Source organism: Muscardinus avellanarius (assembly GCF_963383645.1).
Source record: "Muscardinus avellanarius genome assembly, chromosome: 1".
In the NCBI taxonomy this organism is placed as follows: domain Eukaryota; kingdom Metazoa; phylum Chordata; class Mammalia; order Rodentia; family Gliridae; genus Muscardinus; species Muscardinus avellanarius.
The window spans coordinates 11,011,184-11,037,197 of NC_137786.1; the positions used below are offsets into that span (position 1 = coordinate 11,011,184).

A 26,014-nucleotide genomic window follows, 5' to 3' on the forward strand; every position below is an offset into this window, starting at 1 on the left:
GAAACAGGGTCTCATTAAGTTGCTGAAAGCCTCACTAAGTAGCCGAGGCTGGCTTCGAACCTGTGCGATCCTCCTATCTCAGCCTCCCAAGCACGGGGATTACAAGCGTGTGCCACCACGCCCAGCCTTATAAAAGCTTTTATTATCAAATCAAACACCTTAAAAATTTAAATTAAAATATTCAATAGTTTACATGCAGAGAAATCTGTACTGCAAAATACAGTTGTGATCTAAGAATGCAGAAATAAATGTGTCACAACATTTTATAATTATAAATAATTTATATATGGACATATGTAAAATTAAAGATTTTTAGCACAATAAGAAACAGACTACAATTATATTTCTCCTCATGATTTTCTTTCATAGATGGAGAAAATAATTTTCATAATTCAATGCCAATTAAATAGATATGAACTTTCATAAAGTAGAAATAAACCTTACTGAGATAAATAGCATCTATCAAACTAAGAGAGTAAATATTTCAATTATTAGTTAAACATTAGTGATAATTTCACAAAATAAAGAAAATGATGCCTATGATCAAATATATTGTTCAAATTTTGTAGACAAGTTTTGTGAAAAGAAACATCAACATAATAGTAAACTCTAAACCCACAAAATTTACAAAAAATTTTAATTTTACACATATGTCAAGTATAAGACAAATGTGTAAATTTAGGTTGGATTTCAGTACAATAGTTATATACAGTTAAGAAAATATTCCAGGGTTATCTTCTCCCTTCCAAGGACCTCCTCTCTTTTTGTTAGCTGGTGAAAGAGATTTTAAAGTTATGCTGTACAACATCAAGCATTGCTTATCTGCTTGGAAATTATTCAAACAAAAAGCACGAATGAGGAATATAAGAGGTTTATTTAGAGAAGTGAAGGCAGAGTATGGGAGAGAACAGCATTGGCACTTACCATCCCTGGGCTGTAAAGGTAGCCTGGACACTAGGGCTACACGCCAAATATGTTGTCTGGAGTCATTCGTTTCTAAGTATGTGAAGCTGCCTAGAGTCTTCTGTGCATAGGGTTTAATATTGCTTCTGGACTTCTTTCTACATATCACATTACAGAGTGGTCCACTGCCCTTTGTGCATCACAACTTAGTGACCTTGTGTTTTGCCTTTTCCCACAGAAAAGGGGGCCAAAATTAGAAAATCTCTGCAGATAAACCTCCAGCCTACCCCATCTGCTGATGTCTAGCTTGCTACCTACCATTGTGATTTCAGCTATTCACATGCCTGGTCACTTCACAGCTTTACATGCAATATCAATGACTATGGCTTCTTATCCTAATTTCTATTGTCTCCTTTTCTTCATAAGCAACTTCTGTTTTCATATTTTCCTTCTTAACAGTTCTAATAACAATCTATTGCTTTCAAAACTCATTTATTATATTGTAGTCTAATATTCTTTACTTACTCAATATAAATTATGTTGTTAAATGTTATTAGTCATAATCGTCTGGACAGTGACACATTTCTGTATACCCAGTACTTGGGAGTCTGAAACAGACGGATTGCAAGTCAGTGGGTAGCCTCAGCAACTTAGAGAAAATTCTCAGAAACTTAGTGATAACCTTGTTTAAAAAAAAAAAAAAAAAAAAAAAAAGGTCTGGGCATGTTGGTCAGAGGTAGAGCACTCTTGGAATCATTCTTTAGTAACACACACACACACACACACACACACACACACACACACACCACTGTTGTAATCATTTTCTTACTTGTGTCTATTTTCTTGCTCTATCTTCTGTAAAGCTGTACCATAATCTTAGTTGGATCCAGATATATTATTTCAGCTGTAGAGGGGAGAATGGCTTCTAGAAGCCTGTCGCAGTCCAGTGACTCTCATTCTAAGTCAGCCATTTCCTATCTTACATAAATCCTTTATGTGGTCCAAGCCTGGTGACACATTTCCTTAGGTAATTTATTTTATTTTCTTCTAGAGATGTCTTAATCCTCCATTAGCTTATTCATGTGAAATTTACATCAAAATAAATTTTTTTAATAAAACTATGTATAAATTCTCCTACTGTGGCTAAACTCTATACACGTTTTTTGAAACCCTAAGTCCCTAACCTCTCTTTTCTCAGAACATTTACTTTACAAAGTTTATCACTGTAAATCTTTTTTTGAGATTGATGAGCCCATTTGAGTACATTAGAGATTTAAATCTTTTTAAAAACCTTTTTCCTATTTTACAACCTAGTAATATCTTTGTCAAAGATTTGAAAAACTTCTTTTGGGAATGTAATCATCAAGAAAGATTGAGCTTCTATATTCCTGGCTCTGTGGGAGGTCAGGAGCCTAATTTAATTTGAGTTTCTTGTGCCAAGCTGTAAAAATACTCTTTGTAATAAAAATAAAGAAATTTTACTTGCTCCTTAATAAATAGCTAATTTTCTTGCAGACTGCTATGCTTCTGAGTCTAGGAACTTGTGGAATGTAAATTCCTGAATACAAACATGGAGCCTTAACCTCTCTTGCTGTGAAGGCCACTATAATTTTTTAAGAGGCACTAAAAGTAAGGAAATAAAGAAATTGGGAGAAAAAATATATGTTTCTTCCTATTTTACAAAATCTTCCTTTGATGCCAATATTGGCCCAATCTGATGACAGGTCAATTTACAATTTCAAATGAAACCTGAGAAACATGGTCTTCAGGCTTCCTATGACTTGGTGCACAGGTCACCATGATAAGGCAAGTGAGAAGTTGAGAAGAACTTTTCAACACAATGATTTTCTACAGGTATTTATTATCATTGAACATAGGCTTCTACCAATAAATCAATTTTTCTGCAAAAACAGCAATTAAATTATGCATCTACCTAAGCAAAAGCAATTATACAAATAAAGTCAAGGATACACTTATTTATCCTCCAAGGTTAAGATGGGATATCAGAAGGGAAGGTTTGTGTTTTTATTCTGGGATTCAGGAGGTCCTTGGCTTACATTATACTAAAGAATTTTAGCACTTGCCAATATAAGGCAAGTATAGTTTACATTCCTGGAGGCTTGGAAGCATATAGGATCCTCAGAAAGGAGACATGAGAGAGAAGAGACATGAAAGTCTAGTGTAATTCTCATTTCCCCAAGCAGTTTTGAAATGGGGGTGTCTCCTTTTATAGGGCATTTATCCAGTGGATTTCAATGAATGAAATCCAAGGAGTTATGAAGGGTACAGAAAAATTAAAGTTTATTTTATGTCAAGGAAAGAGAGAAGACAAAAATAGCTTCCTCCCATACAAAGGAGGAGTCTGGGAAAAGAGAGTAACCATGGAGGTTCTTGGGAGATGGGCTTTTAAACCTTACTGAGGTTCTTCATATGTTTTTTTTTCTAATTGGTCAGGATTGAGTTTTGAGGAACCAGTGTCTTTTGATCATTTCAATTTCTAATTTGAATTTTTATCCTGTGGACTGTTAGGTCCTGATACGATGGCATTCACTGGTGTCTCACGTGCCTTCTCGATTTCCCACACCCCAGAGAAGGTGCTACTGATGGTTTTCTTTAATCCCTTCTTTCTCCTGTTCATCTGCCTTACCTTCTATCTCCACTCTAATGAAGGGATCCTAACTGCTATTAGGGAAATGAGGTGAAAACCAGTCTGCTTCTAGGTGATGGAGTGCTGTCAAAGTATTGCAGTTGGAGTCTCAGGGGTAGATGATGTACAAGAGCATGGAATAGAATCCTTCATATGAGTTTTGTTTAGATAAACTTCTACAGCTGGAAGGCTGAAGGAGCCTGGTTATTTTGGTTCAAAGTCATTCATCATGGTTCAGTGAGCATCTACATAAAAGACTCTTGTGTTAGTACATTATACAATAATTTAGTTATCTGGCCATATAATGTTTTTTCCATAATTCTTTATCTCAGGCCACTCACCTGTTAACATTTTAAATCAGAAGCTGTGTAACCAACACATTCGCAATAGGCCATGAGTCCTTTTATATAACTTTGTGAAAAGTTCTTGTGGGAAAACCCCTGAAAAAAAATTCATGTTCTCTTTAACTTAAACAGGCTTTATATTTGTAGAATTTTGAATAGGACTCAGATCCTGCAGAAGTTTTAAAAGTAGAAATCTATACTTTTTGTACTTTTTGGTGGTTCTGGACCAATCAAATCTCAAGAGACAGGATTAAGTAAGTTTGTAGCATCTTATAAGAACTCAGTTGGAGGGGAGGTTTGGGGCATGAGTTTAAGGGTACTCTCAGTATAGCTGTTTTTAGGTTTCCTTGAAATAAGAGATTTGTGGACTTCCGGGAAGATGGCGACCGAGAAAAGCGGGGCTTAAGAGCCCTGCTAACAACCAATCTCCATTACCACAAAACCAGCGCCTTTCATAGCCAGAAAACACCATCACCAGAAAAACAAAAAAACCACCAGGCTCCAGAGAGAAAGCGGACTGAGAACAGAGCTCAGGGCCACAGAGGAGACACACGCGCCTGAGGACGCGGCAGCAGCGCCATACTGCCGGCGGCAGCGGCGAACTCATCGGACGGCTACAGCAAGCCAAGGTGAGCCGCTGCGGAACAGCCAGGCAGGATCTTTCAGCGCAGAGAGGATTTAAAGCTCCCAGTGGCTGAGCTCAGCACACGCTGCAGGGATTCAGAGTGGAAATCAAAACCAGAGAAGAAAAAATACGCCAGCCTCATGGCCAAGGGCGTGGCTGCGGCGCCATATTGCCACCGGCGGCAGCAGCAGCAGTGAATTCGCCGAATCCAGTACAGCTACATCTGCGTACTCAAGAACAGTGAGTCAAATTGCGGGCCACAGAGGAGAAATCCCAGTACTGTACCTCACTGTACCCAGTGAGGGAGTGGTGGTGGCAGAGATATCACACCATAGGAGAACGTGCAACCTGGCACCCCCCATAGTTTAAAGCAGCCTCTATCAACTCCCTGGGTGGGAGACTCTGTGATAAAACCCAGTAAAGGAGTAGTGGGGTCTGAGATACTACTGACTCGAGATCCAGAACACCTTAAGTGAAGTCATAGTGACCCAAGGGAAGAACCCAGAGAAGGCACAAGCATCCGAAATCATGGGAAAGAGGAATAATACTGGAGCAATGAATACCGCCCACAACCCCACAACATCAGAACCCGATAAAACAGAAAATCAGAGATTTCTAGAAGATCAAATCAGGAAAATAACTGTAGAAATAATAGAGGTGCTTCGAAAAGAACTCAGAGAGAGCCAAAAAGAGATAAAGGATGCAATTAATGAAGTAAAGGCCTCAATTCAAAGCACAAACAACACATTAGAACACATGGAGAACAGAATCTCGCTCTTAGAAGATGAGCAATCCAAAAATGAACGCATAGTTTCTAATCTAGAAAAAAATATCCGACAGCAGGAATCTGACATTGAAGAAATATGGGCCCATCTTAAGAGAGCTAACCTAAGAATAATTGGAATAGAGGAGGGAAAAGAAAGTGAAACTAAAGGGATCAACAATCTCTTCAAGGAAGTAATAGCAGAAAATTTTCCAAACATAGAGCAAGAGGTTGATACACAGGTCCAGGAAACTTATAGAACTCCCTTTAGACAGGATCGGAGAAGAGGATCCCCACGCCACATAATTGTCAAAATGACCAATGTGGAAGCCAAGCAGAGAATCTTAAAGGCAACAAAAACAAAGGGCCAAGTGACATTCAGAGGCAAACCAATTAGAATCACTCCAGACTTCCCAAACCAAGTCATGAGAGCCAGAAGGGCTTGGAGTAACATATTCCAAACTCTGAAAGAAAACAACTTCCAGCCAAAAATTTCCTATCCAGCAAAACTTTCTATCAAATTAGATGGAGAAATAAGAAGCTTCCATGACAAACAGAAACTGAAGGAATTTATGTCTTCAAAACCAGCACTAGAGAAAATACTCAAAGAGATTAACTACAAAGAAGAAATAGGTAACACTCACCAGAACCAGAGAAACAAGAGTTTCCATCCAACAGACAACTAAGATTGGTTATCTGTGGAGATTCATTATTTATGTTAGTCTTTTACCTATCTCTAAATTGTATTGTTTGCCTTTATTGTTGTTAATTTTTAGGATTTCTAGTTGGGATATTAATATACCTTCAGATATAGCATTTGGAAATATTTTATCCCATTCTATTAGTAACTTTTAACTCTGTTTACATTGTCTTTGGATATACAATATTTTTTTTTATTTTTTAGGGAGTTTGTATATTCTTCTGTTGCCTGTGCCATTGAAATCATATCCAAGAAATCACTGCCAATTTCAATGTTGTGAGGTTTTATGACCCGGATTTTCTCCTAAAAGTTTATAGTCTTAAGATTTATATTTAGGTCTTTTATCTATTTTGAGTTAATACTTGTATGTGGGATTAGGTAAGGGTCCAATTTTATTCTTTTCCATGTAATTATTATTTTTCAACAATATTTAGTTAAAAGAATATTATTTCCACCACCAAATGTTCGTGGAAACCTTGTCAAAAATAACTTGACAATATAGGGAAGAATTTAGCTCTAGGCTTGTATTTAACTCCAATGGTTTATATATCTGCCTTTAGAACAGTACTACACTGTTTCAATTATTGTAGCTTTATATGGTTTGAAATCAGAAAATATATATCTGCTAGCTTTGTTCTTCTTCAAGATCGTTTTGGGTATCTAGAATTCATATTCCATATTAGGATAGATTTTTTTCTGAAAGATAAATATATAAATATATGATAGTTTCACCAAAAAAACAGAAAAAAATATGCTCTGGTAAGAAAAAAAGCAAAAAGAAATATTGAAATGTTATCTTTAAATCATCAAAAGCTTGGCATCAGACAAATGAAACTGTTATGTGAGATTATCATTTTTAATTTTGGATATTGCTATAATACTAGATGTCAACCACTAAGCCAAGCATGGGAGGGAGGGATGGGGAGAGAATGGGGTGGGGATCGGGTGGGGACTGACTGGGCGATGTGTGCATGTATGTCTACAAAAGTTTGTATCCCACTATGATGTATGAATACAGTGCACCAATAAAATAAAATTAAAAAAAAAAAAAAAAAAAAAGAAATAAGAGATTTGCTTCTGGTTATATTGTTCTGCTAGGTGTTTAGGACCAAGCAGGTTGCCCTAATGTTGGGCAAACATAAGTTTCTCTAACATTATTTTTTCTGTTAGTCAGTAAAGTCCTCTCAGGCCTCAGGGCTACTCTTGTGGACTCAGTGAGGCTTTTTATCTACCAACTGAGCTATTGGCCAGAATAAGCCATGGTCTTGCTAATCATCTGGCTTTCCTCAAAGCAGAGGAGACATTTTCTTCTTTAATGAGCCTTACTTTTTGCAGAATATGTGCTAATGTCTTTCATTCTCTAGGGCCTTCATGATCTCTTTGTTTGGGTAGTCAGATGAAATACCAGAATATCAAGGAATCTTAGCAAGGTCCCATTTTCCCCTGGGTCCTATTTGACCTTGTAGGGCAAGGACCAAAATACTGGCTGTTCATTATTATCTCTTATTTTCTGATTATTCTCTAAGTCTCAGTTTCAATCGTTCTTTTAAACTGCCTTGAAGTTGATGGCCATCATCTCAAAACACTGAGTGTTGTATACCTGTTAAACATGATTAGACAACAGTTACATCAATTTATAAGAAAAACACAAAACAGAATTATCAGGAACAAAATTAAATCCATTTATATTTTGTATATAGAAGATGGTCACAATACAATTAGGAACATATAAATACAATTCTGAAAAGATGAATACTATTACTAGTTTTGTTTAGATACAATTAGCTTTGTAAAAAGTTTTCTTGAGTTTTGTATTTTAGATATTCTGTCCATTTTGAAAACATAAATATCTAAAGCATCATTGTCTTATATATAAAAAGTACAGACAGTAGGGAACACAGAAAATTATTTTAATAAAATACTAAATTTTACATTCTAGGTTTGGTTTTGTAAAAGTTTATGAAAAGCAGATAAATACCTTTAAAAAACTAGTTATTTGAAACATGAGGTCAGTGTATTTAATATGAGTTTATTTTTAATCCTCTTTTTCTGTGTGGTATTGGGATTTGAATCCAGAGGGATTCTGACTTTGAGTTATATACCCAGCCTGATTTTATTTCCATTTAGAAACAGGTAAAAGCTAGGTTGATATGCGCATTCGAACCTGAAACCTTCCTGTCTCAGCCTCCCAAGTACAGAGATTACAGGTATGCGCCACCACACACAGCTTTTTAAAAAAATTCTTTAAATTTTTTTGTGTTTTTAGACCCCAGTGCTGTGGCAAATTATTATTTGTTGATGTGATCAGAATGTGGTCATATCAACAGAATTATTATCTGCTAATGTCAAGGTAATCTGATTTACCTTGCTAGAATGGCTTTGGACTTTTTCTCAGCACAAACTTTAGATCCTTTACTTTCTTCCTTCAAAGCAGATCCAGGTGCAAGATATCATCATTGTTTATATTTTCCTCTTGTTGCCATCTTCTCTGCATTTTAATCTATACTATGAAATTTAGGCACACAAAAAGAGCATTAATTACATTTTTATTTACCCAATTTAATAATTAAATAATATATTACCCCTAAAAATGTCCTTAGTGTCTTAAAACATTTTTTTCTGCCACATAGGAAAACTTTAAAAGTAATGAACATTGTATCTGTGGAGAATCTACGGAGTCAAACATACTCTTGATTGAGTCTTTACCTAGGACAAAAAGTATGTGTTAATTTTAAGGACATCATTAATCTCAGGAAAAAACTTAAATTGTTAGATTGAAATCATACAAACTAAGATAAATTTGTTTTTATGTATTTTAATCTCTTGCTCACTGTCATAGTTTCGGGAGCGCAACAGGGTCCCTGGAACAGTCCCCAGCTGTAACAGTAGCCTCTACTCCACTTTTCTATGGAGTCCTCTTTGCCCTCCATAATCTCCTAGGCACAGTCTCTACTACCTTCCTTTCTAGCCACATTCTGGCCATTTTACTTTCTTCTCACAAACCAGTTCCAAAGAGTCAAAATCCACATAGTCAGACTTAGATATAGCCTCAGGAACATAAGGATCAGTTTTTGGCATTTCTCCTATGTGCCCAAAGTTCATTTTGTTTTGTTTCTTTTTATTTTGTTTTACTTTTTTGCTTGTTTGGTTTGTTTTTGTTGTACTCATTGTGCCAAGCTTGTCATCAGAGTTGCTGAGTCAATGTTTACACACTTGGTTAGTGGGGTTTTCTGTTCAGCAAAGTCCTTCATTGCCTTTTTGATATTAATGCAATTGCACTGGGTATCTACATAAAACCTGACAGGTTAGTAGATTGTATAATAACCAAGATATATTGCTACAATTTCTTTCTGACTCTTTATCCTGGATCATCTACTGATAAGCATTTCAAAATGAAAACCAGGTAGCCAATCCACTTGTAACAGACAATGAGTACGAATATGCGTGTATGTGTGTGCGTGTGTGTGTAACATTGTGAAAAAGCTTCATGACACAAGACCTAAAACACATCGTACAATTTACCATATTGACGACTATCATCCCGTCCATTACTACTAATAATGCACTTATTATTATAAGGATTGTTTACTAACATCTATCTTCTGTTCTTACATGTTTGGCAAAGCTATCTCTAAACCAAGTATCCTGTTTATTTTCTTTAGGTTAAAGAATATTATATCCTTTTCCACTTTATATGAAACCACATTAACTCTAATTATTTTAAAAACTTTCATAACCAAAAGAAAATTTACAAGATTCCTTGTATATAGTACAGAATAAGATTTAGTTTAAACAGTTTTTAATTTTAAATTTTGAACAGGACTCATAGATTTTCCACTAGCTTAAAAGAATAAGATTTTTTTTCTTTTTTGATATCTAGTGATCTGAGACCTAAAAATCCTTCAGAAGGCTAGATTCAGTTTTGTAGCATAGTATAAGGATTATTTGGGAGAGAAATGTTGGGTATCAGTGACATGTAATACTTCTTCTGTGAGAAGAATAAAAACAGAAGACTAAATACAGAGGTAGCTGCACAACTCACCATTGCCAATCTATGGAACCAGCCAAGATGTCCATCAAAAGATGAATGTATTACAAAACTGCAGGATATGAACACAATGAAATTTTACTCTGCCATAAAGAAAAATAAACATCATTTACAGGGAAATGGATAGAACTTGAGGACATTATGCCAAGTGAGATTAGTCAGTCACAAAAAAAAAAAATTGGATGCTTTCCTTTCAATGTTAAAGCTAGGGAGAAATGGGTAACAGAAAGAACTATAGATGAAGAAGGAGATCCTATAGATGAGCAAAGAAGGCGACCTAACTGAGGGGATGGGAGCGGGGAAGAGGGCAATTCTCTAAAGCACATGATGTACTTAAACATATCAAAGTCAATCACTAAGCCAGCCAAGCATGGGAAGGAGGAATGGGGAGGGGGTGGGGAGGGAATGGGGTAAGAACTAATTGAGTGATATGTGCATGTATGTCTCCACTATCTTTTATCCAATTAAGATGTTTTAATATAATGCACCAATAAAAAATTAAAAAATAAAAGAGAGGTACAATTATAAAGTAAAATGCCGAATATTAAGGGGTGCCAAATTCAGAAGATATTGACCTAAATTTTGTAGGGGTCCTTTAAATAACTCCATGAGTATGAACCTTTCTTATACCCCAGAATACCACATTTGTTCTTAGTTATACTTCTCTGTTGTGTGGTCAAGACCACATAGTTAGGCCTATCTTGGGAAAACACAAATTTTTATAAAATTGTTTTGCTGTTACGATCAGTCAGGGCACCTCAGGGTAACTCTTAGAAACTTTGTGAGGCTCTCCTTTGACCAGTTCTTCCATTCCCAGGTCAAATCAGGTCTTCCCAGCCACAAGGCTTCCTTTGAAGCATTAGGGTCATTCCCTTCTCTAGTTAATCTCCTTTTCACAGAATATGCACTGGTGGCTCTTAGTTTCTGGAGTATTCACAATCCCCCTGATTGGAAGGTCAGGTGACTTACTAAAATTGCAGAGCCCTCAAGAGTTAAATTATTTGCTGAATCCCATTTGGCCTTGAAGAGCACGGAACAAACTCTTTATTGTTCTTTGTTTAGAATTTTTATATCTTGATTGTTCTGCAAATTTCAGTTGTTAAACAGCCAGAAGGTCAGTTTTGCCAATATTTTCTTTTTCTTAAGCTATCTTGAAGGTGATGGCTATCATCTTGAAACACACTTTGAAAGCTGTATTTTTAATAAATGTTAACAGAAAACAGGTAGATAATCTTATAAGAAAAACTAAAAATATAGTCATCAGAAACAAAATATATATTTATCTTTGCATAAATAAGATGATGACAATGCAACAGAGGAACACAAAAATTTGAACCTAAAAAATCACTAATAATTATTTTGTTTAGAGGACATCAGCTTAATAAAGTTTCCTCTTAAACTTTGCATTTTAGATGACATTTAGAAAAGACAATTATATTTAATGAGAAATATCAGTAATAATTAACAACAGCTGCATAGAACTTTATGTCTATCTACATATCTAATCTCTATCATCTACCTATAATATTTACTATTGCAGTAAAATTTAGAATCCATGGTTCAGTAAATATAACTATAATTACAAGTCTATGTAGATTAACAGTAGTGAAAAAAATCAAAGAATATTTCTAGTTCTTCTATAAGTTAAAGGAAATGTATTAGTAATAAAAAATAGACTTACTATCTGATAGAAAATTTTATCTAGTTTATACAATAATAAAACATGTATTCAGTCAAAGCAAATAGTTGTAAACCAGATCTAAAATAATAGGAATTTTTCAAATAACACTAAACACATAGATATCAGAAATTTTAATTTCTTTAACCATTTTATATGATTAAGGTTTTGATATAATACATATGTATAAATGAGAACAGTTATTGTGTACCTTGCATCACTAAATGTATGCCTTTTACTATATATATATATATATATATATATATATATATATATATATATATATTTTTTTTTTTTTTTTTAACTAAGGGTGGAACCCAGAGGCTTTCTACCTCTGGGCTACGCTCCCAGACCTATTTTATACTTTATTTGGAAACAGGGTCTCATTAAGTTGCTGAGAGCATCACTAAGTACCTGAGGCTGGCTTCGAACCTGTGCGATCCTCCTGTCTCAGCCTCCCAAGCGTGGGGATTACAAGCGTGCGCCACCATGCCCGGCTTACTGTATATATTTTATATGGCATTTAGATAAACCTCAGATCCACTGTATATGTAGCACTCAGATGTATACACATCTTTAGTCACAGATATGTAGGATGTCAAATATACTACAGTAACCCAAAGTAATAGGTTTTCATGTATCTGGAGTTATAAAGTGGTCATTTTGCAGGCTGTAAAACAGATACTTAAGCCCTGACTCTGTTAAAATGCAATTTTCTAAGTAACCAAAAGTCTAACAAAGAAAATAGATACAAGAAATTATCTTGATAAAGATGCCAAATCTTTGTTCACTAAGCTCATTCATAATAAAATGTTACCTAAAATTTTATTTTAAATACAAAATATTATTTTAAATATGAAGAAAACATATATACATTTTATTACAAAAAGAGGTTGGTGCTGGGGCCAGTAAGGCCGGGATTGGAGTCTGCCATGAGGCAAGGCTGGTGCTGGGGCCTCAGAGGCTGGGATCTGAGCCTGCCGAGGGGGGAGGCCAGTGCTGGGGTCAGCAAGGCCGTAATCAGTGTCTGCCATTTGATGAGGCCATAGCTGGAGCCAGAGAGACCAAGAAAAATTTAATATTTTTTCTCTGTACAATTTTCTTTTTGAAATAATTATGATTGTAAACTAACTCATATTTGAACAGTGTATTTAGTTCTACTATGACTATGATACATTTTAATATGAATTATTAATCTTTTTTAAGGTAATGGGGATGGAACCCAGGAATATTGTACCTCTGATCTATATCCCAGCCATATTAGTCTTTTTATTTATATTTATTTATTTATTTATTTATTTATTTATTTATTTATTTATTTTTTTAGTGTCTGGGGATGGAACCCAAGGGCATTCAGCCTCTGAGATACACTTCCTGCCCTGTTTTTTATTCTTTATTTTGAAACAGGGACTCACTAATTTGCAGAAGGCCTCACTAGCTAGTTGAGGCTGTCTGCAAACTGCGATCCTCTGGTCTCAGCTTCACAAATGCTGGGATTACAAGCATGTGCCACCACGCCTGGATGAGTCTTTTTATTTTTGAAACAGTGTCTCACTGAGTTGAGAAGTGTCTCACTAAGTAGCTGAGGTTGTCCCAGAACTGTGGTCCTCCGGTCTCTGCTTCCCGAATGTGGGGATGACAAGCGTGTGCCACCATGCCTGGCTGGATTATTAATTTTCTAATAATTATGCTAAGGAAAAGAATAGCAAATGAATATAATCAAACAACCATAAGTGTCAAAAAAACAAGAATAGTAGTAATAATAACACAATGATGCCAGGCATCATGGCGCATGGCTGTTATCCCAATAGTCAGGAGGCTTAAACAGGAGGATGACAGATTCTATGTCAAATTCAACATCTTAGCGAAGATTTCATCAATTTGGCAAGACCCTATTTCTAAATAAAAAATAAAATATGCCTAGGGGTGTAGTCTAGAAGTAGAACACTGCTGGTTTCCAATCTCTCTCTTTCTCTCTCTCTCATCTCTGTCTCTATCTCTTTCACACACACACAGAAAAATCAATTATTATTTTTATTGTTACTATAAAAGAAAAATATAAATTAAGAAAATCCCGTGAGGTAAATACTTATGTTTATCTGTTCTAGAAAATGTTTTTAAAATTCATAGACTCAAATGAACATTTCTTAAAGGTATAGATAACGGCTTTTAGCCAAATGATAATTTGCATCTTCAGAGAGTAGTTAAAAATGTCTGGAGCTTTTTCAGGTTGTCATACCTAGGAATGGGGACCCTACTGGTATCTAGTGGCATCTAGAGGCCAAGACAGTGGGTACATATACTGCAGTGTACAAGACTACAACATTCAACAGAATTATTCAGAACAAAATGTTGACAGTGTAATAGTTGATAAACTCTTATGCATAGCTTATTAAAACAAAATATAAAAATAAAATAAAAATAAAACAGAATGCTCAACTACTATGGGTAAGGTACACCCAATACTATGCTAAATCTAAAATATCCAAAGCTGAAATAATCCAAATTTTTAGAAAAAGTGTGGGATTTTAAAAAAAATTTTTTCCTCTAGAGACAGGCTTTGGGAACATTAGTAACAGTAACAGACTCAGCTCAGGACGCTGCTAAGTAACAATGCTCAAGAAGGAGAGATAATTTTCTGATCTTCTTACCAACCAAGGTATATAAGTCAAATCAATTCTGAAGCTACTGTGGCACAGGAAAATGCTTTATTAGAACAGTGTTTTGGAATTATGCTCAGTCTTAGTAGATCATCTTGGGGCCAGAGTAGACAGTGGATAATACATATCACAACCTAAATGATTCAATACATAAAATTACAATAGAAAGGATTCACTGAGGTGTTATCGAGGACATTAAGAAAACATGCTACATGCAAGTAGTTTTTGTGGAAGAAAATCCCAGATTGGCAAGGTTCATGAGACATGTACCCACCAAAATTACCTGAAGTTGTTTTATTATTATTATTATTATTATTATTATTATTATTATTATTTGGTGGTACCGGGGTTCCTGGAAGCCCTTCTACCTCCAGGCTACACTCCCAGACCTATTTTTACATTTTTATTTGGAAACAGAGTCTCCTAAGCCAGCGCGTGCGGCTGGCTTGGAACCTGCGCGATCCTCCTGTCTCTGCCTCCCAAGCGCGGGGATTACAAGCGTGCGCCACCATGCCCGGCTGAAGTTATTCTTTTTGATAAATCAACTAGAATTTAAAAGAATATAACTCTGAATTATTCCACAATTCAAAGATCAAGAGCACAAATTTTGATATACCAATGTCTGTCCATGATTAAGATCTGCAATTTGGAGAAGATTTTTCTATCCTGGTACAAAATTTAGTTATTTCATTTTTATTGATGCTGGTCTCCTTTGGGACTCTGATGACTATATCCAATTCTTTTTGCACATTGCAACTTTGCAGCTAATGGAAGATAGCCAGAGATAGGTGAGAACTGGCCCACATTCCATGTGAAGGCTAGCTGTGTATCTCTTTCCAAATTGGCGGTCATATTGGTGACTCTAAACCAATTCTAATGGTTTTGCACCATAAAACATGAGAAAACGTTTACACCAGAAATTGAATAAATGTTACTAAGATATCTTTCTATGCCTCAGAAAGACAATTATTAGAAATTTATCAGAATGCCCCTAAAGGTAGCTCCCACCTCCAAGGTCTATTCCCTAGATGGCTATATTCACTGAGAAAAGGCATGGCCTTGTGTGCACACAATTACTAGATTCGATCCCAATTGTTGCTGACTCTTTTTTCTTTAATACTTTAAAGTGAACCAATATTGCAGTTAAACAGGACTTTTTATCATGTGTTGTATGAATCTTTTCATAACTTTCCCTTACAGGAATTTCAGTAAAAAACTGATTATTATGAGCCTTTAATTATATTAGCCACTTAATAATTTATTTTTTAATAAAATTACAAGTTAATGCATCAATATGATATGAAGGAGAAAACATTAAGTAGAAAATGCCATTATATTTTCTAGAAAGTTATGAAAGCAGTTTTAAACCTTTTTTCACTTGGTCTTGGTGAAATAAAGCTTAAGTATAAGAAAGAATTTGATGAAATGTAAGTGAACAGTGTTTGAAAATCATTCAACCTTAATAAGCAACGAGAGCCCTGCAGTGTCTTCTTTAATTTCTTTAAATAATTTATCATTTGAATCTCCCCTGCTTGGAAGATATATAGGTAAGTTTCTGCATTTTTTCACATGCCCTTTAGCTTATTACTACATCAAAGGTAGTTCTCAGCTTTTCAGAATAAATACCTTCAATTCAGAATGAATGCTATATTATTTAAAAGATATTATATACATTTGTATATTATTTGAAAAGCTATGGGTTTTAGTTTAAGAGGTGATGATAACACAATCAACACTTGCTTTAATTTGCATTTCTCCACTTAACATGGCTTTGCTTATATAAGCATATTAATTTTAGTCCACTTAAAAATTCATAATCTTTTTTCTGCAAAGCTATGACATAATTAAAAATCTGAATCTTTATAAGTTTGGTTGAGAATATGTATAAGATCTGAACTTCAGTCTCAAAAGTATTCATGAGCATTATTGATACTCTTCAATTTGCAACATATGAAAATGGAATCTTTAGTAAAAGAGAAAAATCTTCATTTAATTTTATTTTTACATAGCATTGATTAAAGGTAAATACAATATTCAATAAGCCAAGAGCAAATTATAAATGAAAGTACAAATCAGCCATCACTTTAGGTAAGTTTTATAGTTGATTCATTACTGATTTCTACTTTTGATGCCTTGTTTTCAAAGCTCGAGTGAAACCAACTTTTCCATTTCAATAAATTGATGTGAAGTTGATAGTTATTTCCACTAACATTGTTTTTATTTTATTTTAATTATTATTATTTACCCAAATCATCTTTTCTGATATTTTAAAGTACATAGATATTATTTTTGAAATTAAATTAATTTATGTAAGAGTTGAACTTTGAATTTAGTAAAGTCAAGGCAGTTTATATTCTAACACTCTAAAATCTTGACCACTGGACGGGTTTTCAGTAGTAGTATATTTAGTTTTAATGAGCATGACTAAAAATTGTATAATTAAAATGAGTATTTTAACTATTAAAAAATTAATTCTTCACCGGGCATGGTGGCGCATGCTTGTAATCTCCACACTTGGGAGGCGGAGACAGGAGGATCATGCAGGTTCAAAGCCAGCCATGCTGGCTTAAGAGATACCCTGTTTCCAAATAAAAACGTATAAAATAGGTCTGGGAGTGTATCCTGGAGGTAAATGAGTTTCCAGGAACCCCAGTACCACCAATAATAATAATAATAATAATAATAATAATAATAATAATAATAATTCTTCCTTCTTAATAGGGCTCGTGTTTTGTATAAGAACAAACAGACATATTACTTCTGGTTCTACCATAGGACTTTTTACAAAAGCTTTTAAATTTTCCCTAAGAAATATATTATGTAAATTTGGATAACCCCAGGACCACAGAATTGTGGACTCTATTCTATGACTATCTCAATTCACAGAACAAGGAAGATCAACATAATGTTTACATCTTAGGGCTATCAGAGCTGGTAATGAAACAGACACTTATTCTTGACAATTTGAAGATTAGGTTGGTCCTTAGGATATGTTCACACATTAAAATAATTTAGTTTTTGTCTGTCAAAAGATTTCCAGTGCAGAGTACAGAATTATTAATTTATATTAAAGCTAAATGTTATTTATATCCATACAAATATTATTATATTATTATATTAGTACTAATTCTCATATGTGCAAAATGGTAATTTTTTAAATGTTTCAAAAATTATATATAAAATGTATTAGTTTTGAATTTAAAAACTTAAGGTGCATTCATTTACAAACTTTGAAACATGTAAATACTAGAAAATAGCCAGTGTTTTTCTAAAATGTCTACATGGAGCAGGTATGGTGACACATGCTCGTAATCCCAGTACTTGGGAGGCAAATAGAGAAGAATGTTGGAGCAGAGAATACAGCAGAAAGACTTCAAATATTTTTAGTTTGGATAAAAAGGCATGTGTAAATCTGTGTCTCAGAGAGATGATATCATGTAAGGTTGTAAGATGCTGAAAGGAAGAAGGAAGGAAGCAGTGGCCATGATGGAGATGGGACCAGAAATGGCCATAATGGAAGCTGCAGATGGAGCTGGGACCAAAGGTGGCCCAGGCAAAGTTTGGATCAGGGGTGGCCCAGATGGTCTTGGGGCCTTGGAGTTTTCCCCAAGATTTCAAATGAACGCCTGGGTTGTCAGATTCCCTGCAAGCAAGCCCAAATGGGGCGCTTTGTGAATCTGTGAGGGTGAAGTCAAGATTCCAAGACTGCCCCCCGCCCCGAGATTCAGTAATGCCAGAAATGTGAAATGAGTGTGAGGAAAGACTTCTAGCTTTAAGCCATGGAACCAGGCTGGAAGAGGAAGTAAACTACCTATTACAATCAGTCAGGTCTCAGTGGCAGTGCTGCCAAGGCTCCTTGGAGATCCCTTCTCACCGCCACAGAGTGGATGTATATGAAACAGTATAAAAGCCTTGCCAGCTCACATACCGTTTTGGTCGCATTTCTATGGCCCTGTCCCTTCATTTAAAAATACAAATGTTTAGAGATTGCATATATATATATATATATATATATATATATATATATATATATTTAGATGCTCATATTTTTGTTTCAACTTTATTTTCTTCTACAAGGACATAAAAAGGTTGATTTTGAATCTTGGAGGAGACTTTGGGACATTTCAGCAATACTGGAATTGTTAAGGCTGTGGGAACTCTTGGAGAGGACTAAATTCATTTTGCATTCTGAACCGGGCATGAGTTCTTTAGGGGCCAATGGGTGTAATTTTACATTTAGATATAGAATTTCCCCTAAAGAGTTATTTTATTAATATTCATGGTTGATATAGTAGAGTCATAAAAATGTAGCCCAGCAGCCAATAAATGCATTTCAATAAATTTATCTGGATGGTGCCTGATAAACAGGAAGGATGTGACTGGAGGAGGTGGATCCTTGAGGTTGCAACCTCTGAGATTATATGTGGTGTCTCTCTCTCTCTCTCTCTCTCTCTCTCTCTCTCTCTCTCTCTCTCTCTCTCTCTCTCTCTCCATCCCTTCATCTCTCATTTCCAGCTTTCATGATGTCAGGGACACAGTCTATGTGCTCTCCCTCCACCATATCCTGAGATTCGTGGTCCTCAGCCTCACGTAGACTGAGACTGAAAACACAAGAAAATATATCTTCTTTCTTCTAAGTCATGTGGTCAGATATTTAGATGAGTGCTTCAAGAATGCTGATAGATACAATGGAATTCTACTCAGCCATAAAATAGAACAAAATTATATCTTCAGAGAAATAAATGGGAATAGAGAATACTTTGTTAAATGAGATTTGACAGTTACAAAAAGTGAAAGTTCGCATGTTCTCTCTCACTTGTGGAAGCTAGAGAGAAATTGGGACACAGGAGGGCATCTAGACAAAAACAGAGAAACCTTAGTGGAGTAAAGAAAGAGACATAACTGAGGAGATGGGAGGAGGAGGCAGATAGGAAGAGAGAAGCCTCTCAGTGGACTTGATAGAAATACACAAACTTACTAAACCAGTCATTGAGTTGAGCACAGGAAGGTGGGAAGGAACGGTGTAGGAACTGGAGGAGTGTACGAGTTCTGGGCATCATCATCCCAGAACTTCATGAAGAAGTATGATTACAATGCAATAATAAAAAAGACTAAAAGTGTTGGGATCCTCAAAAAGAAAAAGCATGTAAAAACCTACATGTTTCAAGTGCCACATGGAAGAATTGCCTCAGAAATAATGTAGGTGGCTTCCTATCTCTCACCTCACTATATCAAATAGATACAATGTGCTTTAGGATTCATATCATCTTTAATTTTAATAAACTACGTGATAGTAGATAAATTAATTGACATTTCCAAGCTCCAGATTCCTCATCATTATGATAGTGATAGCAGTGCCTGATTTTACTAATCAGCAGATAAATATAATTTCAAAAGTATTATCAATCATATGATAAACACTGGAATTTTATAAATATATGAAATTCCCATGTTAAACAAAGTTCTAAGTATGAAGTGCATATCTATGGACATGTTCTCTGAAATAGTACATGGTAAAATATTTAATCTTGTGTGGAAATTTTTTCTTAAAATAAAACAAAAATACAAAAAGTAACAAGATTTACTGTTATTGTTCTTTCGGTTGTTAAAACTATTTGAAACTCTTAAATATATTTCTTCACTAGACTCATAGGCTCATGTACTCTGGTGTAATTACTCCTTTTTCAAAGGATAAAAGAGAGAATAGAATTATATTTTATGGAGGGCACTGCAACTACTGAATTAGAAATCTTAGCATGTATTGCAGGAGAGAAATATAAATAGAACACATTCAACTTCTTGGAAGCACAGAAACTATAAAAAGATAAAATACACATATATTTACGGCTATTAGGAGATAAATGCCTTTCTCAATAATACACAAGCTTTTTTGCAGTTAATTATTTTGTTCTTGCAATATTGCTTATTTTGTTGACCGTCAATTATAATGTGCACTTCGTGTCATCTATTCTATTCTATTCTATTCTATTCTGTTTGGAACTGGAGGTGGAACTCAGGGTATTCTACCTCCAAGGTACACCCCCAGTCCTATTTTTTTTACTTTTGATTTTGAAACTGGGTCTCATTGAGTTGCAAAGGACCTCACTAAGTACCTGATGCTGTTCTTGAATCATGATTCTCCTGTCTCAGCCCTCAACTGCTGGGATTACAAGCCTGTGCTGCCACATGCATCTAGGTCAACAATTTTAAAAAGGGGAAGCTAGCGAGGCATGGTGATGCACACTTGTAATTCCGGCATTTGTGAGACTGAGACAGGAGGATAGTGGTTCATGGACAGCCTCAGCTACTTAGTGAGGCCCTTTGCAACTCAGTGAGATACTATTTCAAAATAAAGAATAAAAAATAGGGCTGGGGGTATAGCTTGGAGGTGGAATGCCCCTGGGTTCCATCCCCAGTACTGAAAAAAAGAGGGGGAAGCTACAGCTATCTTTTCTACTTAACAAGCCCTTCATTTTATTTGCTCAATAAACTCTTATCATCCTAACATATCAGAAGGTCACACGTGTAAAATTATGATAAGTTTAATAGATAGACTTTCAAAAATATCCCCCAACTTTCTTTGGACATTCATGCAATTATTTGTGGAAGTGGTTTCTAATGCAACAGATACAGCTTTACGAACAATACATAGAATGGTCATAATTAAAAATCAGGTAATCTATGCAGTGAGTAGAACTTACATACAAAATGTTAAGTACATATTACATTTTTCACCCCCTGTACTCTAAACTTTTTATAATTCCTTAGTCAATGTCATTTGTATACTTAATGAGAAATAAAAATATTTCATCATTCCAATTTATTGTATTCTTGCCAAAAATACTACTAACCCTTTTTGCTATTTGAAATGATATACATGGCCCTTTCCCTTTGCCTAGTAAGTTAGGGTTTCAAATTAACATAACCATGAATTTCAGATGAAATATGAAACAAAATCTTCTGGTAAAATTCTAAAAGTGGGAAGGTCCATCCAAAGAAATGTCCTCTTTTTACCTTATCCTGTCTTTGAATTTAGGCTTGAGACATGGAATAAAATGAAGAGATAACCTGAGATTTTTGGACAGCACACTGAGGAGAGCAGAAAGGAGGAACAGACTGGTTAATTGTTCACATGCTACGTGATCTCTGAGCAATAGAATAATTTAAACTCTCTTTTTCTGCCATTAGTTGAAATTCTTGGTGTTGGCAGCTTAAATAATGCGCTGCCTACGGAGGTGGCCGCCATCTCCCACTCGGCACAATGGCCGCCCTCAGACCTCTTGTGAAGCCTAAGATGGTGAAAAAGAGGACCAGGAAGTTCATCCGGCACCAGTCAGACCAATACGTCAAAATTAAGCGGAACTGGCGGAAACCCAGAGGTATTGACAACCGGGTGCGGAGACGATTCAAGGGTCAGATCTTGATGCCCAACATCGGTATGAGAGCAACAAGAAAACCAAGCACGTGCTGCCCGGCGGCCTCCGGAAGTTCCTGGTCCACAGCGTCCAGGGGCTGCAAGTGCTCCTGATGTGCAACAAATCGTACTGTGCCAAGATTGCCCACGACGTCTCCTCCAAGAACCACAAAGCCATCGTGCAAAGAGCAGCCCAGCTGGCCATCAGAGTCACCAGCCCCAGGGCCAGGCTGCGCAGCGAGGAAAACGAGTAGGCGCCGCAAGCGTGCTTTGGCACGTGGGCAGCAAAGGGGGGCTTTACAAAAATATCAACATGCGAGAGTACTCCATTGTTTTCTGCCTGACAGTTATTGAATAACTTACACAAGGTTAAAGAAACGTAGGAAATACGTAAAAATATTTTTCACCTTTACATACTAATTTTAGCCTGAAGTCATGGTTGCGAACACGTTACCTTTAATTCAGTAGAGTTAACATCAACTACTTAATTTATAATTATAATATTTGTTTGGAAATATGGAAAATGAACATATACATCTGACCTACTTCTTACTTTCATAGGTCTTTCCGTATCTTCTCAAGATTAAAACCAGATTGCATATCACATTTTCGGGAGACTTTCTTAGGCCTATCTCTCCTTAAATGTACAGGGTTCATTTCAACATTCCTTAATGGAATTGTGTTCATATTTTTCTAATGTTCTGAGCTTTTTACTACTCAATCGTTTTTTTATACATTTGACAATGCCACCTCTTTCATCTTGAAATTAAACAAACGATATTAACAAAATAACGACAACTAAAAAGACTCTCTTTGACAGAAGGCCGAAGTCCTTATATTTTTCAGTGTTCCCACTCAGCCAACATGAAGTCATTACATATTATTATTATTTCCAATTTTTATTTCACGTTTGCTGAAGTAATTGCCATCGAGAGTCTAGGTGCTGACTTGACCATGAGACCATCCAGTGTGTTATTAATTTTCTCTTTTCATAGTCTCAAATTACTTTCAATGTTAGTGTACTTATCATTGGTGACATTATTAACCACATAATTGTTCTGGTTAAAAACAAGATAAGCCAAAAGCCAATAAACAGGTTGTTACTTCTGTAACATCATAAATTACATCATTCTCCTATATAGCTGACGACTTTGGTCACCTATACTCAGAATAATTTTAGAATATTCTATCTCATCAATACCATTATATTTTAATATACTCGTATTGGAGAATTTTAATTACATACATTAAAGAGGTTCAGAGTGATAGAGACATGCACGCACACAGACCTGGATATCTTCCTTTTCTTTTGATTTTGTTTTAATATTTTATTGTTATTTGTATCTTAAACTATGTCTTTATGTTGGGTGTGGTGGCGCACACTTGTAATCCCCGCTCTTGGGAGGCGGAGACGAGGATCGTGCTGGTTTGGAGCCAGCCTCGCTGGCTTAAGAGACCCTGTTTCAAAAAAAAGAAAAAAAAAAAAAGAAGTGTAAAATAGGTCTGGGAGTGTAGCCCGGAGGTAGAAAGGCTTCCAGGAACCCCAGACCCACCAAAAAAATAAAAAATAAAAAAATAAATAAAACTATGTTTTTACACTCTTACCATCTTTCTTATTCATTGTAAACAGGTATCCTGCTTTCTTGAAATATCACAGAGTCAAAATGAAAATACTTAGGATACACTGTTCCTTTCACAAAATCGATTACTTTTCTGCCATACTTCTCAACTTACTTTTTTACTTTTAATCGACTTATATATCCTGGGCATTCTTTTTCTAATGCACTCTATTGATACTATTCAGTTCAAACATCAAGTCTTGCTAATTGTATTCTTAATAGTTCATTTTGGATTGCATCCCATCCTGCCTCCACTGGAAATAAAACATTCTCCCTGGATCTCTGCTTCTGGCATTTTCCCATTCCATCAACACTACTAATTGAATAATCTGTCCAAGATGAAAATCTGACATGTCATTTTTATACTTTAAAAAACTTCAGTGCCATGTCATTTTTATCTTTATAGGATCTAAGCGCGCTATCTCTGTGTGTTGGTCAGCTCTCTTACTGGATTAAATGCCCGAGATAAGCAACATTCAAGCAGAAAAAGCTACTTTTGTCTCAGAGCTTGAGTTTTCAGCCTATGATTGAATGACTCATCCCAGTGTTCTGTGCCTGGGGCAGAGCAGTAAGTCATGGTGGAGGTGCACAGAAGAGTGAGGAAATGTGCTTCCTGGCTGAGAGCAAATCAGAGGAAGGGGAAGGAGCTGGGTTCTCAAAATCTGCTTCAAAATCACGTTTATGTGACCAGAGGCCCTCTCTCTAAGCCCCACGTCTGAAAAGCTGCTCATCCTCCCAGAATTCCTCCTGGTGACAAGCCTTCAGCACACAGCCCTTTGGGAGCATCCCATATACAAACTATCACACTCTGTTTATGAAGTCCTGCAACAGCTGGTATTGCATGGTTTTTCCATCTATCTTAAAATAGATTTCTATGCATAAAACCATAGATATATAATTATTTTTGCTTCTTAACTATTTCTAATGTTCTTTCATCAGTAGTGTTTATACAGGGTGTTTCATCTGTTTCTACTATCCCCCCCTCATGTCCTAGCCTATGGATTGCTGAAAATTTCTATGGTATTTTATATATGTGTTAGACACTTCTTGATTAGGGATATCTAAATCCACATAAGCTTTTAGCACTGCACTATCTAGTATTACTATTATGCACCTACTATAGGAATAATTATATTATACTTTATGTTTTCAATATCCATATTTACACACATGAAATTTATATTATTAGTATTTCCTGAGTGCATAGCATTGATAGAGCATAATGATGATTTATTTGCTGAATAGTACAAAATATATTACATTTAATTAGTAAATGCCATTATTTAATATACTAAATTTGGTGAAAGAGATATATCTACATATATATATATATATATATATATATATATATATATATATATATATATTTGACTTCATCTTGTTTACGTTTAAATTTCTTGAGACTGGTGCTGCTAATATCATGTATGTGGAAAGGGAAGGAGTATGGGGGGGTCTGGGGAAAGCACACCAAGTGCTATGTGCATGTAAGTCTCAGTCACTCTGAAATGCTTTACGACGTGAAGTTACAATGCACCAACAAAAAATATATACATGATAAATTAAGAAAATTTTATGCCCTGCATTTGATTTTTTTAATTTTCTACTTCAATTATTTAGGTGTTTTATACTATATATAAAATCTATATATATATATATATATATATATCTATATATAGAGTCACAGTTTTTTAAAAAGTTTCATTTTAATGCTAAATAAAATATACATTAAGGAAAATATTACTAGAACTAAAATGGTTTCTTTTCAAATATTAAAGAAAAATGAGTTCAAGCCAGGCATGGTGGCACATGCTTGCAATCCCAGCATTGAGGAGGCAGAGACTGGAGGATCACGGTTTGTGGACAGCCTTAGCTACATAAAGAGGCCCTTCACAACTCAGTGAGTCCTGTTTCCAAAAATAAAAGAGACTAAAAAATAGAACTGGGGGTCTCGCTTTGAAGTAGAATGCCACTGGGTTCCATCCCTGGTACCTCAAAAGAAAGAGAAAAAAAATTAGTTCAACAAGGAAACTATCACAGCACCAATCTGTACTCACCGTGTAATATTGGATAAAATGTGAAATAAAACTTACAGTTTTAAGATGACTCTCCTATGAAAACTTGATTGGCAGTACAGTGAATATGCTTAATTATAACGTATGGTACCCTGACATGCACTGCAGTAGATCTTCATTATTCCTCGTGCAAAAAGATGGTAGAAACATAAGGTGATGGCTGTGTTATTTTGATTCATTGTGGAGACCATGTCACAATCTCCATTCATCAAAAACCACATTATATGCTATAAATATACATGTACAGTTTTTGTCAATTATACCTCAATAAAGCTGAAAAAACATGAAAAAAATTGACTAAGAGAAATAGAAAACTCTACCATGATACCCAGATGTTTGACTCATCACTTAAGAAACTAAATATAGATTGTTTAAAGAGTAAGAGGAATCAGTTTAGCTTAACTGATATTATAGTACATTACAAAAAACCAAAATGAGTTCCAGTGAAATCAAAGATGATGTTTTCACCTGACCATTTGGGATGGTGCCTGTCAGGGAATTAACTGACCTACTTGAAAATGTTGCTGGTTGTGAGGAGGAG

General features: G+C 35.3%; 1 pseudogene across 1 annotated transcript; it reads left to right on the forward strand.

Moving 5' to 3' along the window:
- The first annotated feature begins 21,593 nt into the window (after nt 1-21,593).
- On the forward strand, nt 21,594-22,036 carry LOC308277175 (large ribosomal subunit protein eL32-like; annotated as a pseudogene). Its single transcript has one exon. The product of its transcript is annotated as a large ribosomal subunit protein eL32-like (transcript).
- The last annotated feature ends 3,978 nt before the right edge of the window (nt 22,037-26,014 follow it).